Below are 14805 nucleotides of genomic sequence, written 5' to 3' on the forward strand. Positions count from 1 at the left end.
CGGACGACATGGACATTATCGCTAGAACATTTGGAACGGTGGCAGAGCTGTACACCCGCCTGAAACGCGAAGCAGCAAAGGTCGGACTGGTGCTGAATGCCTCAAATACAAAGTACATGCTGGTAGACGGAACCGAACACGACCGGATCCGTCTGGGTAGTAATGTTACGATAGCGGGGATACTTTCGAGGTGGTCGAGGAATTAGTCTACCTCGGATCCTTACTGACGGCTAACAGCAACGTGAGTCGTGAAATTCGAAGGCGCATCATCAGCGGAAGTCGGGCCTACTACGGGCTTGTAGCACGCAAATTGCGGCTAAGAGTTTTCCCGTCTTCTGCTTCGTTCCCTGGCTCCGAAAACAGACGGCTTAAGCGCCACCTCCGAAGAGGACCGTCTGTCGAGTTATGTTTGCCCGGCAAGAAACCCAACCTCAGGGCGGGTTTGTTTTATAAGAGACCAAATAGCGATTTAGGGACGATACAGAAAACTCAAAAGTACGGCTAATCGAGATATCTCACTTATAGAGGTCACGTTAAGCGATTCTGAAAACATGGTTGATGCTAACCGTCGTTCTACCAACTCACAAAGACACCACTCACGAGTATCATCACTGGAAGAACTCACCAGTTCAAATTTCCCTGTTAGCTTCGGACACGTGAGTGGAGAGACTGATTTCCCAGGCAGTCTATCCTGGCGTACAAAAAGATTAACAAAAACAGGTAGAACGACGCGAACGTGAGAAATCTCGAAGACCAAAAAAACTGTTACAGGGAAAGCACTAACATTTCACAAAATACAGCATGTTTGAAGGTAACGAAAAACTAACGAAACATTTATTCAAATTTGATAACCTAGGTTTATTAACGCATGTTCCTTTCCATGCTAATTCATCTTCTTCTACTTCCTAGCTTTCCCTACGTGTGTGCGGTTTTAATTTGTTCCTATTCTAATCTGATTCTATCGATATTGATCGACAACGTTTTCTTCCGAGCTCGGTTAGTGTGTGTGGAGTTTAACGCATGCGCATGGTTAATTAGATTGGGCTTTTGTTCTACTCACGGTACCTTTCAGCTACTCATCAATGCCGTCGACAAAACAGAAGCGACGGCGTGGCGGTCGACGGACGGCTTGGTAAAACAGCACGCTATTCTTAGCGCATCCTACGGTGGAGGTACTGCGACGATTGCACCAAATGCGCGCGACGCGCGGCGGTTTGGAAAGTGCGCCTTTCTCGCTGCCGGTCGCTAAACGGACCGGATCACCGGCGCAGTTGCTCCTCGGTGTCGATGACGATGGGGGTCGTCGATGGCTTGGTCGGTGAGGTGACTACCGCATGGCCGACTTAGGAAAACGTGGTTTTCGGCCCCCTCCGGCGGTGAATGTTCCGATCACCGAAAAAGTTGGTTGATGGCGAAGCTGACGATGGGGGTCGTCGGTGGCTTGGTCGGTATGGTTGCTACCACATGAACGCCGACGAAAAAAACGTGGTTTCGGCCGCTCTGTCGGAACGGTTGTTCCCTTCCGGCTTTCCCCTCAAACCGGGACTTTTGACGCTGCGACGTGGGGTCGAGAGCGCGTTTAGCGAAAAAGGTGCGGTGTGCCGAGCTTTCGGCCGTGGATCAAATCCTGAATAAAAAGCCGTCGAACGGCTGTTCGACACGTTTAACGAAAAAGTTTACTCCACACAACAAAAATATCAATTACCTTTTTCTATTCCCTAACACGCACACACAATCTAGTTTGACCGCACTTAACCTTTTAACATAGGTTGTTGAACTTTGCTATCTAACGGAAAGGAACGAAAGTAACTTGTAGTTTAATCTAAAAGACTTCTCACATTTTATAAGTATTACCAAATATAACACACCGCGACACTAAACTTAGAACACGCACTCCCGCCTCTTCCACGGTCCAGGTCAAAATGGACGAGTAGAAGTTCTGTAAGTCCTCAGATAAGGTCGGATCCCAAGACTTCGTGGCCGGAAATACGTAAAATTACCGAAGTAATTTACGATCTTTTCAAACGACAATTCTCATCAACCACGAATGAGAACCGAATAAATTGCTATCTCTTTCACTTTCATACCCATCTGAATGATCTGTATCGCTCCGTCTATTTTTAAATACCCGATCCATTTTTATCGAGAGAGTTCGGGCTTGAACATTGAACCTCGAGATTGTTCGGGTTTCGTGGTGTAGTGGGTAGAGCAGCAGGGATTTTATTTACATGTATTAGACTTGTGAAGGCGACTTGCATGCAAGTTGTATGCGGTTTTGAAGTGCATGTCATTTTGAATGGTGACATTGAATATCGCAAAACATTTATAGTGAACTTTGGAATTTAGTACATTTGACACTGAAACATTAAATTTGAATGAAAAATAAATTAACACGGATAATAAATTAACATTGAAGAACATGAAAAATATTTAATTTAATATACAGTTTATGTACATTTTATATACATTTTATATAATTTATTGAATAAATCTTAAAATAATATTTACCAAAAGTGACCATGCTACATCATCCTCTACTAAAGGTACGAAAATTTGATTGAAATTGAGAAGATTTCAATCAAATTTTCGTAGGGTTAAATATTGAGAAATTTTCCAGCTGATAATTGACTATTGCGAAGAATGGTTGGGCTATTGAGTACAAAAAATTCACGAAACATTGTTGGAAGGCTGCGCACACAAGCAAACATTAAAAAAAAACGAAACTGTAAAAGTACTTTCATCTGGAGTAGGCCTTAACTCCAGAGAAGTAACCATAAACTAGGACCCCTGTCTTCTACTCCAGCCATCATGGGCCGAACACTAAGACAGTGCCCGTAAATCTCCTCAACACAATACCTGTGGATCGCGAACGTCGGTCTACTCCAGAACATGTTCCGAACACCTGACCGCGTCCACTTTCCACAATAAACATAAACCGTACTAGTGAATCCCGGCTGCGATCCCTCCAGATATTCTACCCGAAACATATGACCACAGCCGCTCTCCACTTTAAACCGTGTGCCGCGAAAACACTCCAGACATAAGTCCGAAAACGTTTCACAACACACAAACAACATAAATTTTAAAAGCCGCATCATAAACATTTCTTTCGAAATATTTATGAGCTGTACAATACCACAAACAATGAATCACCCCTCGATCGGGCACTCCGGGAACGAGTCGTCACTCACTCCCTTAGAACTCACGCACTCACTGCGCTGCCAACTTAACGGAACGAAAATGGACAAACGTCAAAACGACCAAAACAAAAAGTGGAAAAAAATGTGTAAAAGTGCAAGTTGGAAACGAGCTGCTGCAAAAATCTACAATTTTGCGAAGAAATTATTGCGAAAGCGGAGAAAATATTACGGAAAGTGGTTTTATTTACTGTAATCGGTTGTCGTTAAGCTAATTGAGCTGTCTTTTGGGGATCGTGGGAGGGTTTATTTGTATTTTTAGATCGACGCAAATGAGGCATCAACACAACATGGCACGGACGAAAGTAGTTCTAATAGGAATTATTCTAGCGATGGATGGATATTGGACTTACTTGAAGCTGCACAAGAATGACGAAAAATACAAAAAAGATGGACTGGACTGCTATTTCTACGTTAATTGACGGCAAAGAAGAACTGAACGAGAACGGACAAAAACAACGTTGGACTGGACGTTGTTCAAAGTGACGAAGGCGTACCATTCTTCATGAACGGCAGCTGGTAAAGAAGAACGACGAAACTCTAATAGGAACAAATACTGAATTCGAATTTTAATTACTTTTAGAACCGATTACATGAGCAGCGACGCATCAATCAGAATGACGGTAAAGGAAAACTGACAAATCTACTGATGATAACGGACGATTTAAGGATAAGATGGGAATAACGAAAAACCAATTACCACGGAAGGATGAATACTCGGACGGAAAACTGCAACTAGGACTAAGGATTGGTCGAAGAACGAAAACAAACAGGCAACTCTAATAAGAACTGTAAGTGATTTTCCTACTAATTAATCCTAATCTTAAGGTACTAAAAATAGAATTACCGTAGGTCGTTAGGCGCGTACTAATCACTAATATTTACAAAATTTACAGTATTTACATGGGAGGATTACGTTTCGTAGTCTCAACTCCCTTTCTATGTGGATTTCTTTGCCCTTAAAGGTGTTTTCGTGGAGATTTTCATGGAAATGCCTTAGTTGCTTCTTGGGGAAGTTCACATAGCTCGTCTACCTAACAGTCCATCAATTTTCCAAGTGAGATGACGTCATAGCTGGCGATCAATCACTGTGATGGATGAGTTCGAGTCACCTAATGGTCAATTGAGGCCAGAGGTCTCACATGGGCTCCTTCCTAGGCTTCGTAAGGACCAGTACTAACTCAGTACTGAGTACCGAGGATTGGAAGTCATCACTTAGGCTCCCTGTAGTCTTCGTGTTCCCACGTACTATTGGTCAGGTCATCACCCAGCTCCTTCTATGCTTGATGATCTTTACTACTTCAGTGAGAAATCATCGCCCAGGGACTCTCTTCAAGACCTGAGGTGTTTCTAGCTCATTTTCACCTGGATTGGTCCAACCTGACTTTTCCCCGAAGGTGTTTTATGAAGTTGGTCTCTCACGATACATAGCTTTGGAAAAATTGTCGGTCACCTTAGTGACTGGTAATTTATGAACCCTTGGGCATGTTTTGATCAACTTGGTCACTCCGAAGAGGTTCATAGCTTGAAAAAATTTGTTATTCTATGTCGGTGGGTGCATCCTTTTACGATGACCCCCGTTAAGGCTCCAAGGTTCACTCCAAGGCGTTTCCCTTGAAGGTCCCCAAGATCGTACCAGTGTTTCCCAAGCACTTTTCCGACTACGACACGTTGTTTTTAGAGATAGTTTCGGCAAACTCTCTTTGCTTGACCTAATTACTCCTTGGTCCGTTTGAAAACCGAATCTGTGGGAGTAATGTCGGAACTTCATTTCTTTTGAGATTACGGACTAAAATATAAGTTTCTAGTCAGTGTGTCGAATAGATTTTGTTTAAATAATAGGGGTATGTGCAGGTTTTTTAAAGGTAGAGAAAAGTACTAAGGAGTTCACTAATGTTCGTCATAATAAGTTAAATTTTTCAATAGCACAAATACACAAAAATACGACTAAGTTCTTCACACAACACAAACATATAATAACGACAAACTAAATCAGGAAACAACAATTGTGCGTGAAGTACGAAGTGAATAAGAAAAATACCGCATACAATTTTGAATAAAAAAGTTCTAATGTGTTTTAATGTATTTACTGCGTATTTTTTGCAAAAAAAAATGAAAGAAATTCTTAAAATGTGCAATGTTTCAATAAGCGCCAAAAAATCGAAAAAATGTGTCTGCCTTCTAAACGTTGGGCGCCAAAATGTAGCACGCAAATTGCGGCTAAGAGTTTTCCCGTCTTCTGCTTCGTTCCCTGGCTCCGAAAACAGACGGCTTAAGCGCCACCTCCGAAGAGGACCGTCTGTCGAGTTATGTTTGCCCGGCAAGAAACCCAACCTCAGGGCGGGTTTGTTTTATAAGAGACCAAATAGCGATTTAGGGACGATACAGAAAACTCAAAAGTACGGCTAATCGAGATATCTCACTTATAGAGGTCACGTTAAGCGATTCTGAAAACATGGTTGATGCTAACCGTCGTTCTACCAACTCACAAAGACACCACTCACGAGTATCATCACTGGAAGAACTCACCAGTTCAAATTTCCCTGTTAGCTTCGGACACGTGAGTGGAGAGACTGATTTCCCAGGCAGTCTATCCTGGCGTACAAAAAGATTAACAAAAACAGGTAGAACGACGCGAACGTGAGAAATCTCGAAGACCAAAAAAACTGTTACAGGGAAAGCACTAACATTTCACAAAATACAGCATGTTTGAAGGTAACGAAAAACTAACGAAACATTTATTCAAATTTGATAACCTAGGTTTATTAACGCATGTTCCTTTCCATGCTAATTCATCTTCTTCTACTTCCTAGCTTTCCCTACGTGTGTGCGGTTTTAATTTGTTCCTATTCTAATCTGATTCTATCGATATTGATCGACAACGTTTTCTTCCGAGCTCGGTTAGTGTGTGTGGAGTTTAACGCATGCGCATGGTTAATTAGATTGGGCTTTTGTTCTACTCACGGTACCTTTCAGCTACTCATCAATGCCGTCGACAAAACAGAAGCGACGGCGTGGCGGTCGACGGACGGCTTGGTAAAACAGCACGCTATTCTTAGCGCATCCTACGGTGGAGGTACTGCGACGATTGCACCAAATGCGCGCGACGCGCGGCGGTTTGGAAAGTGCGCCTTTCTCGCTGCCGGTCGCTAAACGGACCGGATCACCGGCGCAGTTGCTCCTCGGTGTCGATGACGATGGGGGTCGTCGATGGCTTGGTCGGTGAGGTGACTACCGCATGGCCGACTTAGGAAAACGTGGTTTTCGGCCCCCTCCGGCGGTGAATGTTCCGATCACCGAAAAAGTTGGTTGATGGCGAAGCTGACGATGGGGGTCGTCGGTGGCTTGGTCGGTATGGTTGCTACCACATGAACGCCGACGAAAAAAACGTGGTTTCGGCCGCTCTGTCGGAACGGTTGTTCCCTTCCGGCTTTCCCCTCAAACCGGGACTTTTGACGCTGCGACGTGGGGTCGAGAGCGCGTTTAGCGAAAAAGGTGCGGTGTGCCGAGCTTTCGGCCGTGGATCAAATCCTGAATAAAAAGCCGTCGAACGGCTGTTCGACACGTTTAACGAAAAAGTTTACTCCACACAACAAAAATATCAATTACCTTTTTCTATTCCCTAACACGCACACACAATCTAGTTTGACCGCACTTAACCTTTTAACATAGGTTGTTGAACTTTGCTATCTAACGGAAAGGAACGAAAGTAACTTGTAGTTTAATCTAAAAGACTTCTCACATTTTATAAGTATTACCAAATATAACACACCGCGACACTAAACTTAGAACACGCACTCCCGCCTCTTCCACGGTCCAGGTCAAAATGGACGAGTAGAAGTTCTGTAAGTCCTCAGATAAGGTCGGATCCCAAGACTTCGTGGCCGGAAATACGTAAAATTACCGAAGTAATTTACGATCTTTTCAAACGACAATTCTCATCAACCACGAATGAGAACCGAATAAATTGCTATCTCTTTCACTTTCATACCCATCTGAATGATCTGTATCGCTCCGTCTATTTTTAAATACCCGATCCATTTTTATCGAGAGAGTTCGGGCTTGAACATTGAACCTCGAGATTGTTCGGGTTTCGTGGTGTAGTGGGTAGAGCAGCAGGGATTTTATTTACATGTTTTAGACTTGTGAAGGCGACTTGCATGCAAGTTGTATGCGGTTTTGAAGTGCATGTCATTTTGAATGGTGACATTGAATATCGCAAAACATTTATAGTGAACTTTGGAATTTAGTACATTTGACACTGAAACATTAAATTTGAATGAAAAATAAATTAACACGGATAATAAATTAACATTGAAGAACATGAAAAATATTTAATTTAATATACAGTTTATGTACATTTTATATACATTTTATATAATTTATTGAATAAATCTTAAAATAATATTTACCAAAAGTGACCATGCTACAGGCTCCAGAAGAAACTGCGGTCGAAAAAGATTCACTCGCGCACCAAATGCATCATGCACAAAACGCTAATAAGACCGGTGGTTCTGTACGGATACAAGACCTGGACCATGCAAGAGGAGGACCTGCAAGCACTCGAAGTTTTCGAGCGACGCGTGCTAAGGACGATCGTCGGCGGTGTGCAGGAGAACGGTGTGTGGCGGAGAAGGATGAACCGCGAGCTCGCTGCACTTTACGGCGAACCCAGCATCTAGAAGGTGGTCAAAGCCAGAAGGATACGGTGGGCAGGGCATGTTGCAATAATGCCGGACAACAACCCTGCAAAGCTGGTGTTTGCTATTAATCCGGTTGGAGCAAAAAGGCGTGGAGCGCAGAGAGCACGATGGGCGGACCAGGCACGATGAGCGTGACCTGGCGTGACCTACGGAAACTCAAAAGTTGAGAACCTCTGCACTCTGCGACTTCCATGCCTTCAGCATAATGCTTCCGATCCAAGCCGCGGACTTGGAAAGATGACAGCAGCGGTCCGGCGCGGTCGCGCGGGAAGTTAAACGAGCTGATAAAAATATAATTTTCCATACTTTTAATTTTTATTGCACCTTTGATAGCCATTTGTAATGAGAGCCCGGCCACCAACAAAGGAACGCCCTCAGGTAGCGACAGAATCGGGCGCGCGCTTAAATTTTATGAAAATGTTGCTTCTCTGTATTTCATTGTCCGTCTGATTTTGTATGTGTGTGTGTGGAAATTATTTTATGGAAATTACCCATCTTAATCCAGTTGATCTCATTAGCGACGGGGGCTAATAACTATTCCCGATAGCGCCACTCACACCCCCGATGTCATAAATCGCTTTTGAAGAGAGCATAAATCCGTACGGAAAACGTACATTAGAGCCGTCAACATTCTTTATGTACATATCTCCTGCTCGTCATTATTAGTCGCAGTCAGAGTTTGTGCAGTTCGATGGTAATTGGCACAGTCGAAAAAGCGAGGACCTCACCAAACACTAATTAGCTTCGTAAATTATAGGCAAAAGGCACACACCGACCGCACCAACTCGTCGTCCAATTATCGATCACTATCGGTTAATTTGCATATCAAATCGGTTTTGGGGCTGGATTTTCAAAGCCCGTGGCTGAACTGGAGTTTAGGCCTGGTTCCGAGTTGGAAGAGGAAGTGGTCTGGATGTGGGGGTGCGGCGCAATAATCTAATTAAATAATTATTATCAATCAATAGAGATTGTACAACTGCTGCATCGCACTGTGGGACCAAATTAAATAAGAAGACCGATACAATTTGGATACAACTTTGAAAACCTCAAAACGATTCACTAAGATTGCGGCTAGTGAATCTCTACCAATTACTAGGACTACCAAATTCAAACTTTACTACCTGAGACAACAGTCTTTAAGATACAGAAATTTTTGCAGTCTTTAATAACAACGTTTGTCAAGCTAACGTGGCCGATGACGTTTTTGCTATTATAAATTAGGAGATCTAGTTCTCTGTGTCTAGTGTATCAAGCGAACAGCAACTACATACGAATTATGCGGTCATCTTTGCCTATGAACACTTGATCATTGCCTCTAATCATCTCTAATTTTGTCCTTCACGAAGCCCCACTGTGCAACCGTTTTGCATTATAAGTGCAGTGCAGATTGGCGGCACCGAACAATCGGCTCTCAATTGTTGACCCGCTGCAATAATGTGTGGGTGTAAATGAGACCGGGTGCCAAATAAACACGTGTTTACGCGATGTGCATGTGGCAGGGCATGTGGAGGAACCACCGGGTAAACGGGTCTCGGACGGAAGTCCAACTGACTGCATACCTACACACAGGAGTTACACGCACGCATATTTATTCTGTTCGATAAGGAGTTATCGGTAATCTCAGATATTGGCAATGGCAAGTTAATTGCGATGATGATAACAGCAAACATAACGGATTGGTGCGTAGAGAGAGAGAGAGATAGATAGACTGGCTGCCACCAACAATGGTTGTTTAAATGCACTGAAAATGACCCTTCAATTAGCGCGTTATACTACTGGTTCGATGTTCTGATAAATTTGATTTAACAATTTCAAAACCAAATTTTATCCATGCATATATTGCTTAGCTTCTAACAACCTTAAAAAATAATAACATCAAAGAGAATAATCGCTCTCAGAGAGTTCCATCAGTCCACAGAATGCCTTTCTAATCTATGGCGTCAAAATTGAGATAATAAAGCGCTATGTTATTTGTATATCGTGTCTCGCCTTTGTCTAGCCTTGTCAAAAAGTAAAAACAATCTATTTTTGAGAACCTACTTGAAGTAAGGATCACTTTTCATTTAGAGCAAAAAACAACATTTAAAGGATTCCTCAATTTCTATTGTAATCCATTTAACTCTTCATTACACCAACAAAGCTAGCCATGAAAATGTTTGACACTTCTCATGTCATTTTGACAGACCACACTCATACACGAAAAAGACGGATCATATATTCTACTTTATCGATCTTGTTGCCGTCCTTTTTATGCTCATGTTACATCTGTCAAAATGACCTGAGAATTGTCAGTCATTTTGAGGTTAGGTTCATAGGTGTAAAAAAGAATATAAGCTTACCAGCTGTCCCCGGCAAACTTTGTCTTGCCTACTGCATTTTTTAAAGTACACTGAAACCTCTTTTTATGCACATGGCTGTGACTGCTGACTGCTAAATTGAAAATGTGCATAAATGTAAAAAGGCATAAAAAAAGGGAAATTCATGCATAAATAAAGGTTGGGCTTCAATGAGGGAATCTAACTCGCGAGAACAGGTCTTGCTCCTGGACATTTGAGATGGGGCTAAGGGAGTTTCCAGAAAGTTTCCAGAGAGCCCATTAAAAGGGGGTTTCAAAAACCTTCAGGGACGTTTTAAGGGGTTGTTTCAGAGGATTTGAGAATACTTTTAAGGGCATTCTGTCAAGATTTGTTGGCGTTTTAATGGGATTACGGGGAATTCAGGGGCAATTCAATACTATTAAGGTCAATATACAGCCATTCCATAGAAAAACGATATAGTACATCTCCGATTGTCGTGAAACTTGGTGGGCTTGTAGTTCTTCGGAAATAATTAGACCCGTATTTTTTTATTTCGTCATTAGGGAGACCAATTTTCATATAGGGTGGTCCAAAAAATCAAGGTTTTTCAAAACTAAAAATTTAAAAAAAAATCATAACTTTTGAACCATTTGACCGATTTTAAACTTTTTTTTTTGTTTGAAAGCTATTGAATTGTAGCTTTCAGGAAAAATACGTTAAAGGGGCTAAAATGTAAAGAGTACAATAAAATGTGCAAATATATTAGTTTTTTCATGGTCTCGGGACCAAAGAGGTACCCTGGTTTTATATTTTTATCAGAAAATTCAGGAAATTTGGCGTAACATATCAAAAAATCAGAAATGTGTGTTGTATTGTTTTTGAGATATGATTTTTTGAATATAGAGAGTCGTATATTATAGTACTAGCTACCCTAAAATTGCTTGAAATTACAAATTCTCATAAAACTATGCATAGTATTGCTTTTTAAAGTGATTCCTGGTGGTTTTGGTATCCATAATATTATAAGGAATCAAAATATAATCAAATATAAAAAAGGGTCTTGTATGGGAAAATTTGACCTTTTTTTTCAAAAAATCATATCTCAAAGACTAAAAAACATACATCTCTGATTTTTTGATATTTACTCCAAATTTCATGAATTTTCTGATAAAAATATAGAACCAGGGTACCTCTTTGGTCCCGAGACCATGAAAACGTGAAAAAACTAATATATTTGCGTACTTTATAGTACTCTTTACATTTTAGCCCCTTTAACGTATTTTTCCTGAAAGCTACAATTCAATAGCTTTCAAACAAAAAAAGAAGTTTAAATCGGTCAACTGGTTCAAAAGTTACGAGTTTTTGAAAATTTTGAAAAACCCTAATTTTTTGGACCACCCTATATGAAAATTGGTCACCCTAATTACGAAACAAAAAAAATACGGATCTAATTATTTCCGAAGAACTACAAGCCCACCAAGTTTCACGACAAGCGGAGATGCACTATATCGTTTTTCTATGGAATGGCTGTATATGACAAAGCCACTCCTCGAATTTTCAAGAGCACAAATCTGAAGAACCGTAAGTCGGTTTGCGCAGAAAAGTTGATCTATTGGTCACCACCAGCGGGCAGGGCCGGATTTAAGGGCATTTTAGGGCCCCCCACAAAAATCTTTTCGCTTGCTAAACATTAACAAAAACAAAGAAAAGCATATTTGCTCATGGCATTTGTACCTCCGAGGGGCCTCCATATCCGCTCTGGCCCCGGGCCCCCACAATCCTTAATCCGGGCCTGCCAGCGGGTAACCATTCGATCAACTTTTCAGCACACACCGCACGGATATTCGGTTCCCCAGATTTGCGCTTTTGAAAATTCCAGGTGTGGCTTCGTCATGTCTTCATCTTAAGGGGTTTCAGGGACGTTGCAAGGGACTTAAAGGGTAAAGGGCAATTCAAGAGATCTCAGGAGCTTTTGAAGGGAATTGCAGGGGGTTTGAGGGGCGTTTTAAGGTATTCCAGAGTAATTTTAGAGTCATTTGAGAGAGTTTCAGCACAGACGTAACTCTTAATGGAAATTCATCAAAAACTTTTGCCCGGGTCATTTTTATGAGCACACTGCCACCTGTTGGTATAACCGCGCGCGACACTGTCGGCCATGATGGATTTCGATTTGACGTTTTTCTGACACGCACACTTCAACACCAATTGCCTGTAATTTTCGTTTGCATCATTCAGCAACGTCAACGTTCGGCAAACGTCAAAGCGATCGAATACTAGCGCCTCTGGTGGAACGATCGCGCAAATCAAATGCAATTTGAATTGATCGTTAAATGCATGTGCCAAGCTGTTTTGAAGAGTGTTACATCTGTTTGTCTGTGGTTTCAGGGTGTTGCAGGAACATTTTAAGAGCGTTCCTAGAGGTTTTGGGGCGGTTGATAGCATTTCAGGGGCTTATCATGGGTTTTACCAAATATACTATATTAACAATATAGGTCACTTCACGTATTTACTTACAACGACATGGAGACACCGTTGACGAATGATTTCAGCACCACCTGTTGTCAGAAAAAGTCAATAATTGTTTTTTGATCAACTTCAGGCTACCGTGCAATGCAACTTTCTTGAAAAAAACGTTAGGGGTGTCGAAGTTTTTTGTTCCCAAACAATCGATTAATAAATAATCGATTTACAATATACGCAAACAAAATAATATTTTATTAGATGACATCTAGGAATACATCTATAGAAGAATTTGAATGCTCCCTCACTGTAACGACACCGAAATCGTTTAACATCAAAATTTTAATTTTCCATCTTTAAAATTAACTTATATTTTGCCCTGATGGTTACTTTTTTCCTTTGACAATGGCTTTTATGACATTCATCGCATTAAAGCTCCTCAATTTAATCGTATGCATTGTTCCAGACGCACCTGGAAGAGAATTTACTTCTCTGTACAGAAATGGCTCGTTTGTTCTATGGAGCAAAACTCGTTAAAAAGTGCAAAAAGTTTACTTCACTTATGCTGCGACTTGATGGAGTCGTACTTTTGTCAGGGTTTAATTACCCTATTGTTGTTGTTCAAAATGCTGTACTTTTCCTAAACATACTACACCAGGACTTAACCGAGAGATTATCCAACCATTGATCATATTTCTTGGAAGTTCGGAAAATCGATCGTTGCAGCTAGACACTATGGGCTATGGAAGTTACTAAACGTAAGAAATGGTATTTGCATGTCGCAATTTGGATCGGATATGTGGATTTCAGACTCGTAGAGATCGATAATGCGTTAATTGGTTTACAGATCTTTCACGACGATGTCTGCACTCAAAGTGTTTAAGTTTGATAAAAATAAGAATAAAAAATCGGTCAGAGAAGTATGCGAAAAACCCTAACAACGTTGGACTTTTTTTCCAATTTTTTTTCATAGAATCGCATATAAAAACGTGGGTACAATGTTGGAGAGGACAACTACTTTAAATTTGTTTCTGGACGTATCTTTGTAAAGAAACGTATATAATTTACAAGTCACTCGTAGACTTCATGGCCTTGAAGAATTTTGGGCTTTATTATCAAAACTTTTCGTGAGATCGAACACAGAAGTTCTATATTGAGGTCAAGCTAGATTTTATTAGACTTTATACACGATTATAAAAACGGCAAATGTCAAGTAAGTGAATCTGTGATTAGTTCATTCGTGTTTTCTTTTCATTTTACAATGTGCTTCAGTGTATGTCAAATCGTACTTCAAGTTTTTGGCTTTGGTAAGTTAAAGTTGGGGTTTGGGACCAATTAGATAGGGGGTCCTATGTTGGTCACTTTAAATTATAAAGGCAGCACCCATTTATTACGTTTATTCAGTGGCGATTCCCTAACCTCAAATCTATCTGTTCAACAAGCGTTAATTCTTGAATTTTCTCATCAAATTAGCTTGTAATTGGTAGAAAATGACGAAAATGGTCTTTTCCGACCATTTTCAATTTTATTCTGATCCTGGTTTCTCCGGATCCTTGAATTCTCAAATTCAAAATAAAAAACACAGTATGCAAGACAAAGTTTGCCGGGGACAGCTAGTTTATTATAAATTCGGTCGAAAGAGCTCTAAAAATACCTGTGAAATGCGAACAGAATAGTAAGAGGAGGTTCAGATTCTGATAAAGTTTGTTTAGCACGCCAGAAAATGTTAAAGAAGACCTAATATTTTCTAATTTGAGTAGTTGAAAAAAAATCGATTATTGTATACCAAGGGCTGAAAGTCTCTTAAATAAAGATAAATCAATCAATCAATCGATTATTGTTTAATCGATTATTTAAGAATAAATAGGCATCCCCACCATGCAATGACAGCTTGACAGAATAAACGTCATTTGGATGGCGCATGCATTTAGTGTGTAGTAGTACCTCTTCTGCCGCTTGGTGGCAACACATTCTCTAAAAAGGTGTCGCCAAAAAATCGTAAGAGTGACCTATATTGTTAATATAGTATATTTGGTTTTACGGATAGGGGTTTCAGAGGCATTTCAAATTGATTATGATAATTTCAAGGGCATCCCAATGGTATTACGGAGGTTTACTTTTAAATCGAAGGGTATTTCAGTGGCGTTT

The 14805-nt window shown here is 40.8% G+C and overlaps 1 long non-coding RNA gene across 1 annotated transcript; it reads left to right on the plus strand.

Moving 5' to 3' along the window:
- Positions 1-298: 298 nt before the first annotated feature.
- On the plus strand, positions 299-5282 carry LOC134285722 (uncharacterized). The gene is made up of 2 exons (XR_009996576.1): positions 299-3716; positions 3781-5282. It is a non-coding gene; the product is annotated as an uncharacterized LOC134285722 (long non-coding RNA).
- The last annotated feature ends 9523 nt before the right edge of the window (positions 5283-14805 follow it).

This window comes from Aedes albopictus, chromosome 1 (assembly GCF_035046485.1).
Source record: "Aedes albopictus strain Foshan chromosome 1, AalbF5, whole genome shotgun sequence".
Taxonomy (NCBI): Eukaryota; Metazoa; Arthropoda; class Insecta; order Diptera; family Culicidae; genus Aedes; species Aedes albopictus.